At 38.1% G+C, this 25013-nt stretch overlaps 1 protein-coding gene across 4 annotated transcripts in view; it reads left to right on the top strand.

The window, feature by feature from the left end:
* The first annotated feature begins 2148 nt into the window (after window positions 1–2148).
* Window positions 2149–25013, top strand: part of LOC113062133 (synaptotagmin-1) — a 190411-nt gene continuing 167546 nt past the window's right edge. For 2 of the 4 annotated variants that reach the window (XM_026231785.1, XM_026231777.1), the window contains exon 1: window positions 2149–2436. The gene's annotated coding sequence lies outside the window, so the exon portion shown is untranslated. The remainder of the gene's footprint in view (window positions 2437–25013) is intronic. The other 2 variants (XM_026231770.1, XM_026231762.1) reach the window with 1 other exon arrangement.

Raw genomic sequence — 25013 nt, 5'->3', positions numbered from 1 at the left:
TTTTTAAAGAGTGTCTTCTAAAATAGAATGTCGTGCACTGTTTGCCTTTTTTTATAATTAAGGTATCATTAATTACGTTAAACACCTCATCAAATCAAACAGTAATTTAATTTTCAAACACAGATGCCATACATTCTAGCCTTACATTCACTTTTTTTCTTTCTTTCTTTCTTTCTAGTCATGGACCGATTACATATTTCAATGTATACCGCGATACAGAAAAATTTCAAGGTTTCCAAACCACTAATATTTTCCATTATACCATTCCTGCGGTATACGTTGTTTTCCATGTCTCCTCAATGACTGAAAGAGTAGGAATCACTCAGGCTGAGTGCAGTGCAGAGAGTAACACTGACCTCTCCTCCTCCTGTTGGTGCAAGCGAGCCGTCAGTCACATGTCACGTTGTAGGATGACTGAACTTAACACACGTGTACACTTCACGTTCAGCGTTTCGTTCCGTCTCATGCACAGCTGCATCCGCACAGCTTTCAAAAGTATGCTTAATTACAGATGACCGCAGACAGATGAGCTCGACACATGTGCAGTACCATAGGGTGCACGGCTGTCTGCAAGCACTCTTGATGACGAAAATAATATAATGCTGACGGTGCACGGATGGCAGAAATTTACTTTGGTCTTTACGCGATCAGCAACTGGACGTTTTTGCCTTATTGCAACGCTCTGTTCTAGACTGCGTTGCAATGTAATCATTTTCCAAAATGTCATTTCAGTGAAAATATAAAGTCTGTTAAAGCCCGTTGACACAGGCCAGGGACGTTGAAGATGCACACACAGAGAAAAGTACTGTAGCAGGCAGATCACTCACTGTTCATGATGCACAAACTATTGGAAGAAAATCCTCAGTATTGATTTTGGGTTTTAATGAATTTGTTTCTGAGGGGAGCTGACTGTCTTCTGGAAAGTTTATGTGGTATAATTTCACAAAGCCTATCAAAACATTCTGTTTTTGCTTCAAATTGGGTTATTATTACTACATCAAATGATGTGTATGGTTATTATTATATAACTAAAATATATGAAATTAAATAAATTATATGTATATGAATTATATAACTAAAATTGAATAACTGTAATTACAGATTTCGGTTAAATAAAGATGTCAGTCTTTATTTTTTTATTTTTAGGAAACAAATCAAAGTAAAAAAGCCGTTACAACAATACTGTGACACTGTGAAATTTTTGCTTAAGGTTATCATACCTTCAAAATTTCATACCGACCCATGCCTTTTTCTTTCTTTCTTTCTTTCTTTCTTTCTTTCTTTCTTTCTTTCTTTCTGTTTAAAACCTCTTTAATAGTTTGTCAGTCTTTATTACAGTTATATTTTAATTGCAGAATTTTACGATTTAGGATTTCACAACCATTACTTGCATGCATAAACAGTCTGACATTTAATTTTCAACAAAAGAGATGAGTCATTTACCCTTCTTTTTATATCTTTGTTCTTATACAACAAGCTGGCCTTCTGAAGTGGAGGCATTTCACTGTGAAATTGTCAAGCTTTTAGCACAGCAACTGTGGGGTCCACATAAGGCACATCAAGCGACCTGTGGGGAACCGGTATTAGCTATATCTGCAGTCCAGATCCAGGCCATTTCGAAATTAATGAACATCAGAACGAATAATAGCCACTCTACATGCATCCTCCTTTAAGATGGGAGGTCACAAAACCCAGAATTCATCCCATTAATTAGCACCTGCCCTTCCCTGACAGTGAGCTACCCTTGCTATTGATGGAGCCCTCTCTGGGGAAATCACAACCTCTACACCTAGACGTTCTTCTGAGACTTCTTTGTCTCAATGCATCCACAAACGTCTACAAGGCACCATGCCGGGACTTGCCACACACACCATCCAGCTTCCTACTGGAGTGTGCATGAACACGCTCTCAGGAGGGTTTCGGAAATGTCCTTGCTCGTCCTTGCCCTGCCTCCACCCTTTGCTTAGGATGTTTGAGGATGCTAATACTAGCTGAGAGGGTCATCTTAGTTGACTGCTGCCAGAAACATCGCCAGCTGACTGCATCATCATCCACAGTAGCCAATCGCAGTCAAGGACTTAGTGATGCTGTGCCACTCTCACTGGAGGGATTCCGTAGGAAGTACCTCGTGACAGTGCATGGTTAAACAATCAAGAGTCCCTTTCTCTCTCCCTCTCTCTCTCTAATTTAGGACTGGATGCATGCACGATCTGGTTTTTAACAGGGATAGTACATTACCATGCACACTACTCCCTGCAGGCTCACCAGAGAATAGCGACAACAGCAGCTCTCTCGCTCTCTCTCCCGCTCTCTCCAACTCTACCAGACAAGACTCCTCCTCTCCATCTCTCTGTGACTCCCTCTCTCTCTCTTGCATATGATATGTACTTCACTTCCTCCCAGCCGAAGCAGGCGATAACAGCACGCCACACAGAGGTAGGCACTCATATTTCCCTCTCTGAAGTTGCAGGTGTTCAGCCTTTCCTGGTTTGTTTCGTATTGGTTGTGATTCTGAAAGAGACCTATACTGGGTCAGAGTAGAGTGTGCCATCATAAATGCCCGCCCCTGCAGCGTGGTGTTTGTTTTCTCACCGACACTGCTTTTAGCACATTTCATTCCTCTTTCTGGCCAGCTGGGGAAGGTGGTAGTTTACCGGTTGGATGGTTCCTGTGAGAAACCCATCATCTACTGCCACGCTTAGCTTAGATCTGCTTATCCAAGTAGGGGAAAATTATTCACATGTCTGTAGCTGGAGATTGGAGATGTGTTTTCTTACGTGTTTGTGTGTGGGAGTGTGTGTGCGGGTGGACGGCTGATGGTTGGACAGGAGGAGAGATGATGCTGTATTCATCCTAGAGAAACTAATCCCACCACAGTTCTCTGTATCTGATAAACACTCTCTTCGTCTTTTCTTCCTCTACGTTTCATGTGTGATGGGTTTATCTGTGGTGCTGGATAGTGGAGAATTATTCTAGTGGAGGAAATTATTTCAGAATGGAAGATAATTCCCACGGTAAAGAGCTTCTTTCTTACCTAGAAACCATTATTTGTTCTGCTTTGGGAATCAGGACCACCAGTATATATTTGGAGACAGATGCTGTCTCCATCATCCTAGAGTGGCAGCCAAAGAGAAAGTAGGTTTGCCTTGCGTCGTCCCTCAAGATTATCAAACCACACTTGACTTTCCTTCTCAACTCAATCTCTTCTTTTGTTTGCACTTGTTGGATTGAGTATGGATTGCATAACAAGCTGAAATCTCTTATAGTCTTTATGTTATTATGAAGAACTTGGTCAGTTGTTGCTAGCTCCTGCCCACATCAACAAATGCGCCTGTCATTACCTCATATCTCTGTTGGGCAGATCAGCCGTTGCTATTCACGCCTAGTGAGAGCGAGGAGCAGGGATTGCTTGACTATAGCCTCGGGCTTATCCAATTCAGTTGTGAAGATCCTCCTCTGGAATACATTAGTGCTTGAGGAGCTGCGGTAAAAGTGTTGCTAAGTGATACCATAGAAATAGATTCAAAACCTCATCAGAATAGACCAACATTTCAGATGGAGTTAGTGCATATGCTGTAGTAAACTGTGGTTCTTATGAACTTAACACTGTCTTATTTACATTTTACTATCAAAATGTTCTGTAGCAGAATTATTCAGCATTTATCAATGCTGCATTGATTTAAAACAATCAAGTCATTTAATGAATCGGTACACAAAATCTAAAAACACAAACAAGTAAACAGCACAAAAAAAAACAACCTTTGTACACTTGTTGATTTTGTCACCAATTTTTATTTTAATTTATTTATTTTTAATAAAAAATTATAACCATGAATGACAGTTATTATATTATTTTATTATAACAATTATAATTTTTTATGAAAATAGCATTTAATATATTTATGTATTATTATAATAGCGTATATTTATACTAGTTCTCACTACTAATTAGTTGATTATTAGTATGTCTATTATTAACATGTTGGCTGTATATTAGTACTAATGAAGCACATTTGTTAGGATAAGGCAATATTTGGCCAAAATACAAATATTTGAAATTCTGGAATCTGAGGGTGCAAAAAAATCTAAATATTGAGAAAATTGTCTTTAAAGTTGTCCAAATGAAGTGCTTAGCAATGCATATTACTAATCAAAAATGAAATTTTCATTTATTTACTGGAGGAAACTTCAAAATATCTTCATGGAACTTGATTTTTATTTAATATCCTAATGATTTTTGGCATTAAATAAAAATCTATAATTTTGACCCATACAATGTATTTGTGGCCATTGCTACAAATATTCCCCAGCGACAAATATGAAAATGAAATTTCAAAAATGAAAATTCATCCATCTTCTACTCACCCTTGAAACATCCTAGGTGTTTGTGACTTTCTTCTTTCAGAATAATCCAATCGAAGTTATATTAAAAATTGTCCTTGGTCTTCGAAATAAGCCAAGAGGAGACTGGTTTTGCTTTACTAAACTTTACAAAACTTTGTTTCCTTTGCTCCTACATTTCCCAGAAGCATGTGCGCGACGCATATGTCTTACATCTTCTGCCTGAACGTCTTCCGGTTCAATAATTCATCAATGTGAAGTAAAATTGCTCTTCAAAAAAAGTCAGTTGTTCAGGGCTCCAAACTGCGACTAAAATGGTTGCATTTGCGACCAAATATATTAAATTACGAGTGAGGTTTTTGCTGAGATCGCCACTGGTGGTTAAGCCTATGTATTTACATGTTATAACTTTTTCCTGATTGTTTTGCAACAGGTTAAGCTGCAGCTGTGTGGATATTGGCAATATCATTAACAATTCTAGTTTATAATCATTAATAATATGGCTTTCATTTTTTATTTAACCTGTTGTCTATGATTCAACTCCTTTAAAATCGCATTTTACTTATAAAAAAAAAACTGACGGAAAGTGTGAAAGAAATACACTCTTAAAAAAAGGTGCTAAAAAGGTTCTTCACAGAACCATTCAGTCAAAGGTTCTTTAAAGAACCTCTCAGCTATTTATGTTCTGAAGAAACTTCTTTTGCTACAAAGAACCTTTTGTGAAATGTAACGTTTCTTCAGATGTTAAAGGTTCTTTATGAAACCGATTAAACAAAAAAGGTTGTTCTATGGCATTGTGAAGTACCTTTATTTTTAAATGACATCATTTCCAGGATTCATTGAGGAGGTGCCCAAACTACACTCAGAGGCCAAGTGATTCTTGTGGTCCATCCATCCATATATACATACATAATACACACGCACACACACACACATATATATATTTATAAATTATAATAAAAATTAATACAACACATTTATTCTGTGGCACCTAATAAAATATTTGGCGCCTTAGTCTTTTCTTCCAGGAGCCAATGGCTCCTTAATTTATTTATTTTTTGTTTGGAGCCCTGTTGTTTCTTTAAGTCTCATCCCATCTCATAATATTCTTCACCTGAAAGAAACTGTCGGCTTGAGAAGTTCCATTTTGCCAACGGTCTAAAATGTAATATTGCCCCATGAGAGGTTTCCTAAAAAACCACAGCAACACTGTACATGATTTTTACCTTTCAGGGCAATATGGGATGGCAGGTGGTGGCCCAAATATGTCACGCCTCCTGCAGTTGCCAAGGGCAACATCGTGCATTACCAGCCTTGTTAAATATCCATTAATGAGGTGAAATACAAGTCTGGTACTGCCGAAAAGGTGGAGTTAACCATCCCTTCTACTTTCGCTTACGCTCAGCGGGCTATCTCTGGAAGTCTTTAATGTCAGCCTGTGAGATTAGGATCAGTCACCTGGATGATTTTATTTATTTATTTATTTATTTTGTCATTTGCTACGCAGTTCCCTTGTGGTTGAAAAGGTGGTGAAATAAATGGGAGCGTGTGTGTACATATATGTGCGTGTCTGCAGAGGCCAACACGCTGTTGTTAGGAGTAATAGCAGACAGAAGATAAAAATAGCGGCTCTATTATGATTTGACCTTGGACAGCTGGCTGGTTGGCTGCAGATACCTGGGCGAGGGAAGTGTACGGATCACTGACAAGCTCTGTGAAGAGTCTGGGGCAGCCATGATAAATGTGTGCAATAATGGAGCGGTATGTTCTCGTTGCATTACACCACAGCAGGTACAGGCACCATCTAAACGACACTCACTGTGGGCTTGAGTAAATGGGACAGATTCAAAACCAATAATATATTACAAACATGGAAAATTGAAGGTGATCTCATCTTTTTTCATGCAATCGAACTTCCAATGACAAGATGAGAAAGTCTAAGCCATAAGCGGATGTTAACATTTGTATCCATTAGATGGTATTCATTTATATCCATTGGATTGAGTATTAAAACCTAGCAGTGTCTTTTTGGGACCCACACCAACTGTAAGGAAGTAATTCTTCACCCAGTGACTGAGATGGATAACCGAAAAACAAGCCTCTGTTTGTACAGGCTAGCAGCAGGGGTCATACATATCACAAGCAGCAAGGACTTGTGGGAAATATGGGTGAATAAATATTGTTTGATCTATCAGAGAACAGGAACACTCTCAAGGTCAGTAGGAGAGACATCAAACATTATGTTTGACAAAGTGCTTTGACCTAATACAATAGAGACCCATCTATCTATCCATCCATCTATCTATCTATCTATCTATCTATCTATCTATCTATCTATCTATCTATCTATCTATCTATCTATCTATCTATCTATCTATCTATCTATCTATCTATCTATCTATCTATCTATCTATCTATCTATCTATCTAACTGAATTGTATGCCAAGTACAATTAATGGATTATTGCATATGAATATGTGGTGCTTATTCTTAAATGTGGCATGGCTAGTCTACCACTAGAGTAAATTAACTTGCTAAAATTAGCCTAAAATATTTTTTTATATATATTACAAAATATAGAAAACATACTATATATTAATCATGTGAATGCTAAATTGCTCAATTCTGTTTTATCTCTACATATCTGCTAGGAAATACAGTAGATGCAGTTGCCTTATTGGGGCTCCTCACTGTTCCACATATTGCTAAGCAACGGAGGAGAGGTCCTTAGAGAATGCAGCCAGCCTTCTGACTCCATAGCACAGCCTCGGCACATGCACACATACACACACAGATGGTGGGGAGCAGATCTCGTTCCATGGCGTTTGCTACGCCTGTGTTACCATGGAGGATACATATGCACATAGTTAGCGGAAGTGATGTAATGGTCTTCTTTTTAATCAGTGCACAAGGGGGCGATCAAGTGGTGATGCCTCAACTTGACAATGCACAGACAATTATTGGAATTAACCATGGTACCTTCCTAGTCCTCGTTAAAGTTCAGTACTTCTATATATTTTTATTAGGGCTGTGAATTGATTAAAAAGTGACAACAAATTGATTACATTGAACTGTATGCTTATTAATTAATCAAATTAATCACATAAAGAAAAGCCCCAAATGGCAATAATGAGAGTTGTTAGAGAGTTTGACTCCTAACCCTAGGGTTGTGGGTTCGAGTCTCGGGCCGGCAATACCACGACTTATGTGCCCTTGAGCAAGGCACCAAACCCCAAACTGCCCTGGGTGCCACAGCATTAATGACTCCGGGTGTGTGTTCACTGCTGTGTGTGTGCACTTTGGATGGGTTAAATGCAGAGGACGAATTCTGAGTATGGGTCACCATACTGGGCTATATGTTACGTCACTTTTTTTTCACACATCTTAATGAAACTGCTGCACCATCTCTTACAGTTTTTGTAGTGTCACCATCTTTTTAAGACACCATGTCATGTCTGTTTCATTTGGATGTCAATTAAACAAAAGAACACATCTTGTGAGAACAACTCTGCTGATTGTATGCTGTCTGTAGCTATGTCATGAATTAATTACATAATTATTTAATATATTTGCTATCTACTTTTTAAAATAGTTATAAATAATTTATCTAAACCAGCACATTAAATTCACAGTCCAATTTTGTTTACTTTTATGCCTTTATTCAAGCAACACCTTGTCTTTGCCTGATTTTAGAGGGCTGTGGCCTTCTTGATCGCAGTGGACATACACTAATAATTTTAGGATTATGAGATCAATACAGACTTGATTAAAACAGAGAGGAAAAGCATTTTGGTTTACAGAAATCCTACTTAAGGTATAGAGTGTAGCTCAGCCACTAATATGGAAGTAATCCAAATACTTATTGTATTCAGTATTGTATTCAAACAAGGTTTTTTTAATTTTTTTTTTTTGTCTATAATATGTATTTACTATAAAATGGTGAGTTTATATAAAAGCTAGTTAGTTACTTAAATGCTATTTAATAAAAATACGAAGTACTGTAACAGAAATAATAATACTCCTACATTTAAAAACACTAAGCTTGGTTTACTCTAATGCATTGCAAACATTTGATGCAACCAACCAAAAAGCAGAGCAGTCGCACTGCATGTAAAATTAGGTCACCTCCATTACCAAAATTGAACAAGATGAATTCATGAAGATTGTTATTGAAGAATGTTAAAACCAATGACAGACAGCAATTTAAGAAGGGCTTAGTAAATTCTCTTTCTGCATGACTTGTCTCACTTAAATTTTAGCCACAACAATTCAGCATGAATATGCTCTAGTGACAATTAAGAATAATTGAATGCTTTCACAGAAGTCACAGCTAATAAGCATCAGCATTTCATTTGGGTGAAAACAGGGCTATGAGGCATCAATTTGTCTTTCAGGTGTCACCACCCACAAACGGAGGGAAAATCCCCAAATCCCTTGAAATTCCACGTCACCACACCTTCATTTATTAAATATACAATATTGTTCACAGTCTGCTTTCTCATCCCAAGATCTAAGAAGTGTTTGGGAAATTTGGGGGGTGTGATTGTTGAAAGGAGAATTGTTTTATTTTTCCTTGTGAGAAGGTTAAGAAGGAGATTGCCTCCAGCATTTTAAGGTCTTGGTATCCCTGCTACAAAATGACATCATTCACACAGTAACTGATTTTAGCACTCTACATGTCACATGTCAAAGATTACTACAGATAAACCCATGCCCATATAGACGCCCAGCTGTGTGCTCTAGCACCCCACTGACGCCCCCTACTCCCACACCACTGCTTGAAGGTGAGTGTGTCAGATTCAGGGGGGATTAATTATTACTAAAGGGCAGACTCTGCCACAAAGGTGGACTGGAGGACATTTTAAATGTTTTATGAATCTAATAAGGGAGGAAAGAAGAGTGCAAGATAAAATTCTGCTGTGCTACAGTTTACTCGCCGCTCATGTGCCATTACAGGAAAATTACAGTGTCGCAGGATGCATCAATGCATTTCACAATGAGCATGTTACAATAGCTAAGGGTCTTATAGCACTGTTTAATTTAATGATCTTTAGAGAACGGTCATTATGTTTTATGGGTTCTTTTAAGTGTGACAGTCCCTTACCACAACTGGAAAGCAGAAATACATACATAATACAGAAATAAATAGAAGCAGGTGTAAATATGAAGAGTATAGATGTCTTAGTCAAGATTGAACGTAAATAAATAGTTTTTAAAAATGTTGAATTCAAAATTCAATACACTAAAAAACATATGTTTTGTGACTGTTTTGACTGAATTGTTAAAAGAAATGGCTCATTTATTTGTGAAATGGGCTGTACTGGTAGCACTGCATGATCATTTTTGAGTTCAGCCAGTGAAGACAATGCAATAGAAAGACGTGTTGTCTTGACATTATTTCACAGTATGCAGTCTTTTTATCTCATCAGATTTGATTCAGAAGAGCACAACTCTGGTAAAATATAATTTATTTTGCTGTGGCATTGGAGATTTAGAAAAGTAGTGCAGGAAACACTATGTGCAAACTCTCTTCTGTAATCAGAAACACAAGTCAAACAAAAACGTGTGTGTGTGGGTGCATGTGATTGAAGGAGCCGTAGTTTCCCTCTAGTGTGGACTAGTTATTGCTTTTGCCCTTATATTGAACAGATCCCACTCTCTTTTATTGCAGCGGTGAATCCCCCCTACTAGGCTCCACTGAGTCCACATGGGCACACAGATTGAGTTTGAACACCTTGTGATGGGGAGAGTGAAATATATCTGATCTCTATTTTTAATTTGTCTGTCAATAACAGAAATATCTTTTTTGTGCTCTTTGACAATTTTTTGTCCTTTTTTATTTTAAAGTGGATTATTGATTCTTAAAAATGCTGCTATATTATATATGCAGTATAGTCTTATTTTTATTAAAGGAGACCTATTATGCCCCCTTTTTACAATATGTAATATAAGTCTCAGGTATCCCCAGAATGTGTCTGTAAAGGTTCTGCTCAAAATACCTTACAGAAAATGTATGAAATCATTTTGAAATTGCCCATTTTGAGTGGAAGCAGAAACACGATGTTTTTGTGCATGTCTCTTTAAATGCAAATGAGCGGCGGCTCCCCTCCTCCTTTTCCAGAATAGTTTTCTGTTGCTAGAGGCACCGGGAACCCAATTATAACACTTAAGCATGAAAAAAGCCAGATTTTCATGATATGTCACCTTTAATAGTATTAGCATTTCACTAATGTTCTGAAATAGTTTGCATCATAACAGGAGCAAGGTGCACACACTTGACCGCCTCTTTCTAAAAGCCTGCCATGATCTTTCTCTCATGCAAACAGACTTGCTGTCGCTATGGCGACCAAGTCTCCAGCCCGCCATAGCTCGTCTCCATGAAGATTTACCATGCTCGTTCCCTCTGAGTGCTGTTGGGCTTCTAGTGTAAAATACTGCAAATGACTATCCACATTTAACTCAAGCAAACATTAAAAAGGGTTTGTATTCTGCATCCCTTGCAGTGCCGCACGCCACTGTCCCCCTTTTAATCTTCCATCTGGTTTTGCTTCATGTGGTCAGTTGTGAAGTCAAGTCAGTGCTTTTTTGACACAAAACTAAATAGTTTGTGAGCTCAGTGCAACCCAGTTGCTGGAATAATAATACGGTACAAGACCCACGGCACAGCTCTCACTGTGAAAATGTCACATCAGCCGGCCTAATGCTCCGCTTCTCTCCTTTCCGTCTCCTCTTTGTTTGTCTCTTGTTCATTTTAGCTCCTGACAAATGTGGGGCTCCCCTGAAGACGTAACGTTTGAAGAACTCGCGGTACTGTCTGCGCATGCTGTGCCACGCCGAGACTAAAATGAGGCTTCCCCTGAAACATGTCCACCCAGCCCCATGTAAAAACACTCATTATCCACTCGCCTAACGGGCTGCTCTCTCCAGCGGGGAGCCAGGCCAGTCCTATTATTGGCTAATGTAATGATTTATAAAAGAGAGGCAGGCACAAAGATTATCTAATGAAGAAAATACAAGACTGCAAGAGATTAATGCCATGCTGAACTCCACGCTACCCTTCCGTGATTGAATCACACTCAACAATCTTAATTGAGTCTTCTCTATTTTCTGAATTGCAATGACAATTTTGTAAATGAACTGTCATGATGGAGAGAGCTAAGCTTGTTTTGGAACTGTGAAACAAGGTTTTGTGTTATTTTCTTGCAAGTAGGCATCTTGAGGGACTTTTTTTTTTGGGGGGGGGGGGATTAAATGCAACCTTAGATCTATCAATAACATCTTTGTCTTGTTGGTGATTGCCTTAAAATAATTTTGAATCATCACCCTGTTTGTGTAAATGGATGAATACTTGTTTCCAACACTTAATCAGGCAAGTATCTTTCAAACATTAAAGTTTTAGATGAAGATATGCAATGCTTCAGTAAAAAAATGCTTAATGTTTGTCCTCGAAAGTAGTCTTTTGTCACTGTCCATTATTGTAAAAAATCTGGTGAAGTTTATCCCATATAATAGGTGCTTTACTTTTGTGTCCCTTTCTAGAATCCCGAGCTAAAAAGCATCTTGGATTACTTTTCTTACATGGTTATGACTTGAGTTAAAAGATTGTGTTGATGCAATCCCTCAAACCCTTTCTGTGCAAAGTAAAAGCCAGTTTTACGTGGTACACATGCACATGTAAGTGTTAATTGTTGAACGGCTGAAACCAGGGTTATTGCTGCTTTTTTAAATGTTTATTTGTGGGTGCACATTTGCCTGCTGGGATTTCATTTGTTAGTACATTACTGTGAAGCATTTTTATTTTTTAATGACACGAGGAATGGTTCAAAAATTGTTCTTGAAAGCATACTGCTTATCAATAGTGTTAAGGGCTGGTGAGGTAACAAAGCACAAGGCGGAAGGAGATCAACAAAAAATGTTTTTTAATTAAAATATCCAGGAGACAGGTCAATAAGTCCACATGAGCTCAACGAATAAACATCAATGAGAATAGACAAAATATCAAACAGTTAGAAGACTTTAAATAAGGCAGCTGGCGAAGTGAAAACAGGTGCAGGGCGTTAACTAATAATGATTAATGAGCAAATTAATCAAAAACCATAATAAAACAAGGCAAAAGAAAGGAAATTACAGAAGACTAAACCAAAATAGATCATGACCATAATAGATGGAGCTAAAATCATATTTAACTGAGGTATTGTCTTTAAAGCTGATGTTCAAGTCAGCATGAAAAAATGTTATTGATCTAATTGTGAACAATTCATCTATGGACGTTTTTTGACCTCTTAATTTATTAACAATTATAATTTGATCTTCTCCCCTAGATTTTTCCCGATAATCCATTTCATAGATGTACATCACAATACAGAATAAATGAACTGTTGCTACTCCGGTTACAATGAGACTTTAAATAGCACCAGGGTGAAATAGGGGTGTAGGTGTTTTTCTCATATTACGGTGCATAAAAAACTAAAAAGATAAATTATTTATCACAGCAAAGTCAATGAATGTTTGTAGGTTGTCAGACATTCTTGAGTTGGAACAAATGTGTGACCTTCAATACAGATGGTGTAAACGGAACACTCTTGAGACCTGTCAGCCAATGCCTTTCTGGAGACATGTGAATCCTCCCTGAAGTTTCTGTATCAGTGAGTAAATCACTTCTGTGTTGACAAAGCAAAAAAAAAAAAATCAGAGGAAGTCAAAGTAGACATGCCAGGTAGATATGGGTTTGTTCCAAAGACTTGTGTGCGTTTGTTGGATAGATGCATCATGAGATGCCAAAATGAGAGTAGATGGTCCTGCAATTTTTCTCACTTTACTCGAGTTCACTGAGGCATATGGCAAGAAAATTGAGAGTGGAAGAGAAAGGTTGATGGAGACAGCGAGAATGAGAGGTCAGGTTGTGATCTCAGCAGGACCAACTGCTTTCTGTTCCTTGCTCTCTTGTGTCCCAGCATGGGGTACATAGTCACACATAAACACAAAATCACACACAGTGTCTAGTTTCTCAGTGAATTGAGCACAACAGTCCCTCGTACACTTTTCTTTAATGGCATCCACACGATAAATCACTTTTGGAAACCTTAATTAGTGCAGATTAGACCGTGATATACTTGCCAACTGAGTTACTGTTGTGCTGAACTTAATGAAAAAAACATGTTAATTACAAATGCATGCATCCTAAACCTGAGATCATTAATGACAATTATGCTCGTCATATATTCAAATGAATACAAGCCCAGCAGCCAGAGACGATGAACATGGATCTAACAGATGTTTCATGTAATCCATGTGAGGGGTGATAAATGGCATGATGAATTTGCGTTTGTCTGTAATGAAGGAACTTGCGTACGAGACGTGACGATGTGAAGATAAATTGGGAGGATGCTGGGAGATTTGTCAAGAAGAACGGGGTAAGTGGTTGCTTATTTAACCTTAGTGTTGTAAATGGCATCCCAACAACAAAACACTCGTGAACTTTCTTGAAGAACTTCATTAACACAAGTTGTGCATTCATCAGGACAGTCACTAACTTGATGCTCATGGGAAATATCGTCTGTCATTGCAGTGCTTGTTCATTTAAATTCATATTGATGTGGTTTAATTTGTGGCAGTACAGTACTTGCCTAATGCTGATCTAGTCCTGCCATCAACCTCTGAGAATATATAAAACCAAGATCAGTCTTCTGCAGCATAAACCAAGGATAGACAATCCAACAAATATGATTATACTATATCAGTTTGTATTTGCCAAAACTAGATCAATAACTCCAACTCATTCCTGAGAACAGGTTATTGGCATAAGGAGGAGTAATAGGTATGTGAACGTGAGAAAAGGTAGAGGGAGAGAAACTGCATGTGTGATAAATGTAGGGTGAGCTGTAAACATCAGGGCATGGTGTCCCTTGGTCTCTGGCGATAAGCAGCGTGTTAAAGGGCCCACTCGTGTGTGGAGAAGGGATTTCAATATGTTTCCATTTAGCAGACTCGTCAAGGACAGCTTCAATGTCATGAGATACCCAACAAACTGAGTCCCGCTCAAAGATTACCAGGCTCTTCAATCAATAACCTTGTGTCTCCTGTCTGTCGTTGTACACACACATCCCCACATGTAAACACATAGCATAAAGCTTTCAAAAATACAGCTGATCTCAGTTTAACAGAATCTTTTACTATTATCAAACCGATAAGAAATATGTAAGACTAAACATTTAGAAGCAGTCACCTTGAGCTGTCCATGCTGAGGTTATTATATTCACTATCAGAAAATATATGCAAAAATAATACCTTTAGGGGTGTTATAGCTTTTTACTGGGACAGTACCCTTAATGGAAAAACTTTGTACCTTATCTAAAAGGTACATATTATTACCTTGAAGTAGTACTGCTAGTGTAAATAACCATTTTTGTGTATAGTATAGTATACGGAATGCTCCTTTTTCAGTTAATCAATTACTGGAAAGACTCGATGTAGGCAGGATGCTGCAGTGAAGGACTACTGCCACTAGATACTGCTCCTACCTGACAACTGAAACCTTCCTCTCTCATGACACACCGGTTGCCACCCAACAGTCAAGCGACTCGGCACACATGCACTGTGTTTTGAGGGGCTTAGTAGGTGGTACTTTAAATGGGTTTTCTGGGCAAATTAATAAATCTGCAAAAATGCCAACAATTTTGTGTTTTTTCTGTCAATATGGGGTGCTGTGTGTACATTAATGAGGAAAAAAAATTAACTTAAATTATTTTAGCAAATGGCTGCAATATAACAAAGAGTGAAAAATGTAAGGGGGTCTGAATACTTTCCGTACCCACTGTATATGACACTAACAGAACATCAATGTATTTCTAATCAAATCTAAGAGAACAATAATAATAAAAAAAGATCATGTATGTTTATAACACATCTGTGAGTTTCAGCACTTTCTCAAAATCGCACTGTAAATTCTCTCTTAAGACAGAAAATGCATCTTTTAGGCCATTGACAAGGTGAATACAGTCCGAAACACACAAAGTCTGGCTTTGCAGTCCTTTTGTGGCAAAGTCACAGCACTCAAACAGTTTCCCAAATGTGACTAGCAAAAAAAGAAATTTTGGATCTGTTGTAGAAGACCCTGTGCTTCGATTTTGGTATGGCTGTGGCTACTTCCAGTACATTCAGCAAGTACTTCTAAAATACAATCAGGAAAAATAATCACCTTGCTTATGGATCCTGATTTAGAGCTCCATTGAATGTCAATGGATCATTCAAGCTCAAGACACTGTCGACTTGGAAGTTGTTTCTGTATTTCCATAAACCTGGCATGTTGGATGCTTCCCATCATGAGTGCATGTAAAGAGTTCAGTGTATCAAAAAATGTGCTTACTTGAATGTAAAACTTTTGATGCTGATGCCAGAACCATATTAAGGTGATGAGAAATACAGTGCATGTAAACTGCGCGGGGGAAAGTCTGTTTCAAAAGAACATGTACTCCTCCCTCATTTCCTGACATAACGGAGGCTCCATCAAAGCTGAATCCTACACACAGAGACGGGTCAAGCTGTAGTGGCTCAATGACTTCGATGAAATCTTTTTTGAGATGCCAGCTGCAGTTATGTCTGCGGTGGCCACAAAACCAACAGCTCTTTCCATTATCATTCCCCGGTGAATATACCGGATTCACACTGCAATCAGTTATTGTTTTGATTCATCTTTGTACCCGTCAGCAATCAGTGCAAAATAAGTGCCTGGCGTTTCATTTAATTCTTCTTTAATTTTACGCAGTAGTAAAGCAGTGGCCGCCTCCAGCAAATCATTCTGCGTATCAGAGCTAATTAAAGTGGCGTTTTTAGGCATCTCCTCAAGACGTGTGGGGATCATATTTGGAAATGAACTTGAACAGTTCTAAAAAGTTGCCCTGGTTCAAGGCATCTTCACTCTCTTTGTGACCACGAAGTGGTATGTTTTGTTTGGTGCAAAACAACACAGTTTCCAAAATTACCTTTAAATGTTCCCGATTTCATTGTACGAATGACAGTTTCATTGCATTGTGACTCAACAGGTTCACTACTGTGCCACGGCCAGATTTCTGACAGGCTTTATAGGCGTTATACTATTCGAGAGCGATCAGATGTTGCTTACTCATTTGGTACCGCTCAAAAGCCTGCGTGATGTGTTTCAATTCACGGTACCCATCTTTAAACACTCCCTCAAACATAGTCTCATTAAAATGACGACACATCTTGCAGAACATGGCATCGTCTTTTATGCTGTACTCTAGAAATGGGAACTTTGTGTACCACTTAGCAGCAAAATTTCTAGACTTGCCGTTTATTGTTGTGCGCGGAAACTCGCGTAAATGGGGCTGAGCAGGTGGTTCATGAAGTGTGGATAAATCTGGCGCTGGTGGATGGAAGAGATGATGTGGTGGACTGCTGGTCAGTTGAGGTGACTGTTCTGTCATCGTCATCAAATGTTTTCGGTTCTGTTTTTGTCTTTAAATATATTTAATTAAAGATGTCTGTTTCGACATGCTCGTCTCATGTCAGTTTATTTCACTAGCAGACGTAAACTCATCATCCCATCCCACAACAATACACGATTGGCTAAACAGTACTACTAAGCTTATTGATTGGCTTTTTACAGTAGTTTTGTATGAAACTTGTTGTACGTGTTTGAGTGATTAGTATTGTCAGATATGCATGATTCCCACATTTTCTGTTCTGATTGAGTGGGCCAGCCGTCAATCTGAGTGGGCCAGTGCCACCCTGGCCTTTATATAGCCTTGCCCCTGGTGCATTTGATACTAGGATAGGGTAGAGTGCGAATTGTCCTCTGTAGTATCAAGTCGATGATTTTGATGGAAATTATTGTATTGTTGATCAAAGCCTTGGTGAACACAAAAGCTTTAAAAAAAATAGTGTAACTCGGAAAACAAAAACTTAATCTATTTTCCATCAGCCAGTCAGATTAAAGCTTGCAAGGGGGAGGAATTACTTTTAAATTTGTGATTAATATGCATCGTGCGGACTGTGAGCAGCAGTTCTCACAGCAAGAGCTCTGAGTATGAGCAGTCTCTCTTCAGTTTGTGCTTCATCTCCTCAGTATGACAGTGGGGCTCAGGTTTGACCTCACTCTCACTGAGTTGTCTGTCTATCGCATCTGTCTCACTCTCCTTCCTTTCTCCATTTCTCTGTATCTCACTGTCTTCAGTTGCCGTATAATCAGTTTTACTTCAAAATGCCTCACTCTGATCTTTATGTAGGCCCTGCTTGCACATAACCATCAGCATGTTATGCAGCCTTTGTCTTTCATCTAATTTACAGGGACATCCACAAAACAAATGGATGAGCCAAGGGAAGGGGATGTTGTCAGAACGGAGACATTGTTCCACTCATTTATCGTCTCTCTTTTTTGCTGTTGGTTGCAATAGTATCGTGGGTAATGCCAGACTGCTTCGGCAAACATCCTTTGACGTTTATTTGATAAAGTGTGTTTGTTCCAGCTGCTGTTAGATCGGAGCCCGGGGACAGAGTGGAGACAAACGTTTGGTAACTGCCATCCATGCAGCGAATGTCTCTAAGCCTCGAGCTGTGGCTTGAGACAGGTGGAGTCATCTGGAGGAAAAACATTTTCAGAATTATAATTTGATGTTGCCTTTAAAAAATATTACATTTGTATTGTTCTAAAATTGATTATTATTTCTAATCTAACGAGCCACCAAGTTGCTTAGCATGTTGCATGCTTGAATGTTTATTATTGATTATTATATAATAATAACAAACAATTTCATAATACAGTATTTATGTTAAATTAAAATTTTCTGCAACAAATTAATGGAGTACAAAATATCAATATTTTTTCCCTGTGAAATGGCAATGATCGGAGAACAGCATAAAGCCAAAAAAAAAAAAAAAACATCTATTGCTGCAGAATCCTTCCCAGACATATGATAAAGCCTCAACTATGAAATGGTTGAAAGTTAAGACCTATAACAAGTCACTTTTTTTTCCACTTTTAGTTTCAGCATTACAGTACATGTGGTTGTGCTATGTGTCATTTTGACAGTTTCAAAATGTGCTGTGTAAATGGTGTCAGGGATGGAGGTGGCACTAGGAGGTGTCTGTTCTTAATCATGGAGGTTTGACGTCAGTCTGGGGGTAATGAACACTTAGATAGTGCTAGTTACACCATCATCTTATTCATACCCTCTGAAATACCCTGACTCATAGTAGATCTGTGTGGGTAAGGCTGTGAATGAAAGGGTGGCTGTTTGTGGCCACAGGGGCTGATGTGCAACAGCACATTTTTTTTTTTTTGATAAGATTTTTTCTGATTAATTCAACTTAATAAGTCTGGATCTAATTAATTTGTGTGCACAATCAAACAACATTTTAATATTTAACTGAAATATAATTATCTGGTTACTAATTAGACATAAATTTTGCATTTAGAGAGTTCCCTTTTTAAATTTGTTTTCGTAATTCCATTTCATACAGTTATAAAGCTACTCATAAATTTTGGTCTGTGGTTTAGTGGTTTGTTTTTAAAGAGTGCTCATTTGGGAAAAAATAATTTAAAGTCTTTCTTTTTGTAATTTCCCAATCCTCTCTTAAAGAAAAAGAAAAGAAGAAGAAGATATTATCCGCTCAATATAAAGTTGACTTTAGTTGCTTTCAATTATTTGGGTTTTTAGTGGGTTGCAGGATGACTAGACCTGCTGATAGGGCTGAATATGGAGTTGTACTTTCTTTGTGGTTATATTTACCATAGTGAGGTGAAGAATTTAAGAATGCAGAAATAATGTGTTTGAAAAAAAATAAATAAAATGTCTGCATACTTGACCATAAAGACATATAGAGGGCTTAAAATCACTCCCAATGCTGAGCTCTACTGCTACTTAAGAAGCTCCGACAGCTGTCTGTAGATCTACAGTATTATTGTCATAGAGGTCAAACTCAAGCTGTGAAATTCAGCACCTGCCTTGTGGACAGCTCCCTTTGAAACATACAGCCAGATTATGTTACAAACCAGTGAGCGGGAACATATTCAAGTCTGGTTATTCATTCAACTAATAAAATAAAATAAATGACTAAAAATAAAAATTAAAATTTTCAGTAGCAAGAGTATTATAGTGTAATTTTCTAATCAGATGATCTGATAGCATGAGCATATGTTTATTTTTGTGTGCTTGTGTCTGTGCCGTTTTTTTCTGTGTGAATCATCACAACGCTTGTTGTGGTCACGTCAAAGCAGTCATGCAAACGGCCCACACGCCAGCATATGTATAGATCAAACACAGACACACCTGTTCCAACAAGCTGTCGGTTTACACTTCTTCTTTATGCTTTGTGATACAAACCTGGGAAACCATGTTGTGACATCAGCAGTGTTGAATATCATGGGGCAATTGTTGACTTTAGGTCATAAGGTCACTGCATGCTAACAGGTCAGTGCAGTACTGGATCAGTAACACTCAATTAGATTTACCACTGAGTTTTTGTTGTGTTCAAACTTGCGCATTCCTTCTTGACTGTGCTAAAGCAAGTGCCCGAGGGTAGACAGTTCCATTAGAGCAGATGGCAAATCACTTGCCTGCTCTTGTATTGCCGGCTATCTGTCTCTTATGTCACTGACACAAAGAAAGAGGCAGTTAACTGTGGTGCAACTTGATGACTGTTCAGTCAATAATGGCTCTTTCAGCTTTTCATCCACTAAGCAAGGAAAAGCTCTCTGTTTCACACCATCATCCTTTTTTAATGCCGGCAACCATTCAAAGCATCTCTAGCTCGGACTTTACTTGACTTAATGGGATTTGACCGTGGATGGGGGTGTTTTGTGGTGTTGCCTGTTCTGTTCTTCCATTTAAATGAAGTGCCTGATGGATATAAAATCTGGTTTTATTTTAACAACTTCTGAGATTTTTGCATGTCTTTGATCCTTGCCCTATTGTGATTGCCGTATTCTAATAAGCAGTCACACAGAAGCTAAAATCGAGAGAGGCGAATTTAAATGTGATAAGGTTCAAAAGGAATGGAAACCACTCATACCCATTATTAACCATAGCATTGTGATTGCACTTTGACTGAGCTATATTTCTCCACTTTTTTTGACCTCAGTAAAAGGCAGTGCCATCACTCACAGAATACAGAGCTGCCAAAAATGTCAGAATTTACATCAAAGAGACATGGAGTCAACAAATGTGACTGTGTGTGTGTGTGTGTATAGAGTGATACCTCAGGGACCTTCCCCCCCCCTTCCTCCACTTCCTCATGTGTAAAGGCAGGATGTGCATATTTATGCCACCAATGTCATGGCTGATGGGTTAATGGATGTTTTTGTAATTTATATTAAACTGTTCCAAATCTCGTGAGCTGCCCTACTGCACATAGCCAGCTACCTTCAAATTATGTCTTCCAACTGAAATTAAACCATAAAGTTTGAAATGCTCAAGGCATGAATCAAAGTAGCATGGAAATTGGGAACTTGTTGCAGAGTGTTCTGGGATTGCATTATTTGCAAAGGATTAATGTTATGCTGCTATAGAATTTGCTATATTGGAACGTACTGCTATAGAATTTGCTGTAAAAGACAGAATTATTTGGTGGTGTTTCAGAACTTTTTGTACATTTGAAGTTGTTTCTTAAGATACCAGCTGCACATTGATTGTACGCAGCTCATAAAGTTTTGGAATTAAACTGTGTGCTAGAATTAACAGTACCCAAATATCCTTTTTATGTAATGCTAAAACAGATATTTTTTTGCACTTAATCATTCTGCATAACTTCACAGACGCCATTGGGCAAACCATTGAATTCTATTGAATAGGTGTCCATATTTTTGTATTGTCTAAGTGTGTTTGTGCATATCCGTTGTGTCAAGCTTATCAATTTGGAGTGAGCTTTGTCTGTTGAGCTGGAGGGAATGACCTTTCACAAAGTGCTACATGCAGATTAGCATGCTTTGCTCTGCCACTGAGAATCATTTGCACATTGTAATAAACCTCAGGCTTGCCTTTGAAAATTAATTAAACCTACAAATATGAAAGCCCTAAAGTGAACAGAGACCAAAGATGAAACTGTCCACCCAAAATCTCTTTGTTCTCCCAAATAAAACACAGAGGTAAATTTGCATAACAGTTGTTGTTGGTGAGCTGCCAGAGAGCAGTCACATTGGCCTGAACATGCTCGTTCAAAACGGCGAACAGTGGCGTTAGCAGAGAAACAAAAGGCGATATGGCGTGAAATGCGGACAGGGCTTTGGTTTTGGACAGCATATGAGGTGAGGCGATTGTGTACCTTTAACATGCCGTAAAATGATGTCTTCGCCTTGAGTCAGCAGCTAGTCTTCAGGTGAGAGAAGAAGTCTGCAATATATTAATTAAACCCTAAAATATGAAATCACAGCCGTTTAATGGCACTCTGCACCTTTAGCCCTCCTGATTTGAATGTGTGCTGCATAAATCATTCATAATTTCTCTGTAATGGCAATGCGCCAGAGTTGTATTAACCCCTGATAGTGTAATAGACTGAGGTTTCTTTTAATACTGTGGCTTTACAGCCAGTCACCTTAATGACTTACCCCAGTCTTCACTGAACATCCTGGAGTTCCTATTTTCAAGGCAGGATGGCATTTAAGTCCCAGTAATGAGTCTCCTCTGAACATGAAAGAAAACCAGCCTTTGCATTCACTTGCTTAAGTGTCTGGAATATGTGGAGAACGCTATCTGCTAACCTTGCTATTTATCTCAATGGTTCCTGCTCAGCTGACACAGGACTCCTCTGAAGTATGGAGTTTGAAAACTGTCATCTTTGCTCATGCGTGCTCAATTCTGCAGCCAGGTATTTATTTGTTTATGAGGCAATCACAGTAGATGCCATTTGATTAATGAAACATTATGGAAACGCTGATTGTTTGATGGCACCACATTATTGTGGACAATCCGTCAAGTTCTATAGTAATATATATGTTGCTTGATTTGAATGGCTATCAATAGAGAAAGATGCTTTGTGCATCCAGATGGTGGACCGTGCTAACAAGCCAAACCTTGACCCCTTTTGACCACCCAGATGTTGTTGTCAAATTGTCCCTCTTTGGGCCTCTATTTAGCCTGTGTAGCACAGAGGAACAGAGATACACTGTAAAAATGGAATACGTCCTGAAAATTACTTTCCAGTGATTGTAGAATAATTGACAAAGACAAGTGCTGCCAAATTGGAAAAGATGATCGAAAGTGCATTAGCAGCGGACAATCAAATTTAATTTAATCTAATCCTCTATTTTGTGACGATCCATAGTTAAAAGCATGTTTTTGTTTCCATTTGCTATTGATGAGACAATGTCGGAGAAGCCACTGAGTGTCCCATATTGTCCTTTCATCTTTTTTTCAGACACGTCTGAGTGCACTAACAGTGCTCACTGATCACAGGCCCTATCATGGTCTCCCCCCAAAAACAGTGTAAAATATCCTGTTAATATCAAATTCCAGTGGGCTCTCTGTTAAACTTCAAAAGGTTTCCCTTTGATATACAAAAATCACGTAGACCCAAGCTGCCTACTCAAAGAAACCAAATTTAGCAAACATACTTTTAATAATATATATATATATTTTTTTTTTCATTACAATCATCATGTTACATTCAGTATTGCATTTAAGTGCCCATTTTAATTGGAAACACTGGATAACTCAAATATTATTTCAGCGCATAATTAAATGTGGCACGCCACAAACCAATTCTATTGTGATCCAATTGTACAATTATCGTTCACTTAAGCTGTAAAAATAAATGCATTACATTGTTGGAATGCTTTATTCATTTTGTTATGGGAGCCTCAACAGATTGTGTGTTTTTCCTTCTCAAATTGTCAATAAAATATTGATAACTGGCTACATTGATTCAACTGACCAAAACTGGCCTAGACTATACTTATTGTTCATCCCTTGGCAATTAGTGTTGATGCAGAAAGTGAATTAATGGAATTTTGTTACGATAAATTGTCCAGCAGATGGTTTGATGAACAGTTTTATGTGCTCTGAATGGCTCCAGGAAGGCTTCTAATTGATGATATGTTTAAAGACTGGTGTGTTGTTTATGGGGACGATGTGCTCCAGTGTGTGATGGGTTCACAGACAGGAAAGATTTAAGCTCTTCATGATTTGCCGGACTGTCTCCTTGATCCTAAACAAACCAATCCTTTGTACTTTGAAGATACCCTGCACTATATCAGGTAGCAAGAGAAAAGAACCAATGTAAATGTTCCAGTTTGGCACATTCTGTTCTCTATTTCCCTTTTGTTCTCTTTTTTTATGTCTTTGCTGGTGTAAGGTGTTATAAGTGTTTCAAAGTATATCAACTACAAATCCCTCTTCAAGGAGGTTAAGACATTATTGATTTTGGTGCAAAACAGCCACCTTCAGATCTTGTGAATTATATGCCCTCTGAAAGGTCCCAGCCACTGTTTATACTATGAAGTGCCATAGGACTTTATATCTGCTTCTGAATGGTCTTGAGGACATTAAGATCCATTTCAGATGGATTTCATAACTGATCGGAACCAACACCAACTTCTATTTCCTGCACATTTATTAAAACATTAGATGTATTTAGGATTAATGTCAAATGCCTCCCACAAACTAATCCACTGGCATATGATGAAAGGAAATTAAAGGATTAACTAAGTTGTTTAAATGACACATGATATTGGCGTACAACCTTTGCGCTTATAAGAGGATGACATCTTTCTTAACAAAAAAAAATTATAGGTTGCACTAAAATTGTGCTTTCCAAGCTTGATCATGGTCAAATGTAGTGAAGTAATAATAATGAATGACATTGGATTTCTACATTAAAATTTCAGTGGTGACATTCTCCTTCAAATATCTCTCTGGTTTGTAAATAAATAAACTTAATTCAGTTACTGGCAATCACAGTGCAAATCAGCTCAAGCCAAATAAATAGTAAATAGCTACAAAGATGAAATGGAAAGAAACCAGGCATTTAATGTTGTTGTGCGAGATTAAGATATTTGTGTGTATTTATGGTTTTATATTATTTCGCCAAAACCCATTACCATCACTTTATTCTAAGGCACAGTCTTAGTCAACAATACTACACATACAGTACTACTAAATGCAGAACATTACAACATTAGGGTGGCTAATATCTCCTAGTGTTTCCAATGAAGCCACTATGGAATCTCCCGACCTTTGGCTAAATAGGTTGATGCACAGTTTTTATGCAAGGGAGGCAAATATTGACTAATAAAACCAGGTCCAATGTGGGGATATCTGATGGGGAAGTATTAATGTCTGACTGCTTCCATAGGAGGCTATTTGTGGCATAGGAATCTATTTGTAGAATGTGGAAAGAAATCAATCCAAGAGGCTTGGAATTGGCGCTGGTGCCTCATGTTAGTTTCTGTGATTCCTTGAACCTGGGTGGACTTGCTTTAAAATCATACCTCCATTAGCTTCATCTGCTCAAGAAAACCACAAATCTTGCTTCAGATCATATGAGAGAATCTGGCTTCTATGTTGTTTTTACAGTGGGTTTTACTGCAAGGTTGCATTTGAATAGGAAAAATACTCATGTCAGGATTAGCTTGTGATGACTGCGGCCCAGTGAAACCAAAACTGGAGTCGGCACATTTACTTTCAGCCAGTTTTACAAAGAAGACAATTTATTGTGGTTTT

The sequence above is a fragment of the Carassius auratus genome, chromosome 4, assembly GCF_003368295.1.
Source record: "Carassius auratus strain Wakin chromosome 4, ASM336829v1, whole genome shotgun sequence".
NCBI lineage: Eukaryota > Metazoa > Chordata > Actinopteri > Cypriniformes > Cyprinidae > Carassius > Carassius auratus.
This window is presented reverse-complemented; position numbering and strand designations above follow the sequence as displayed.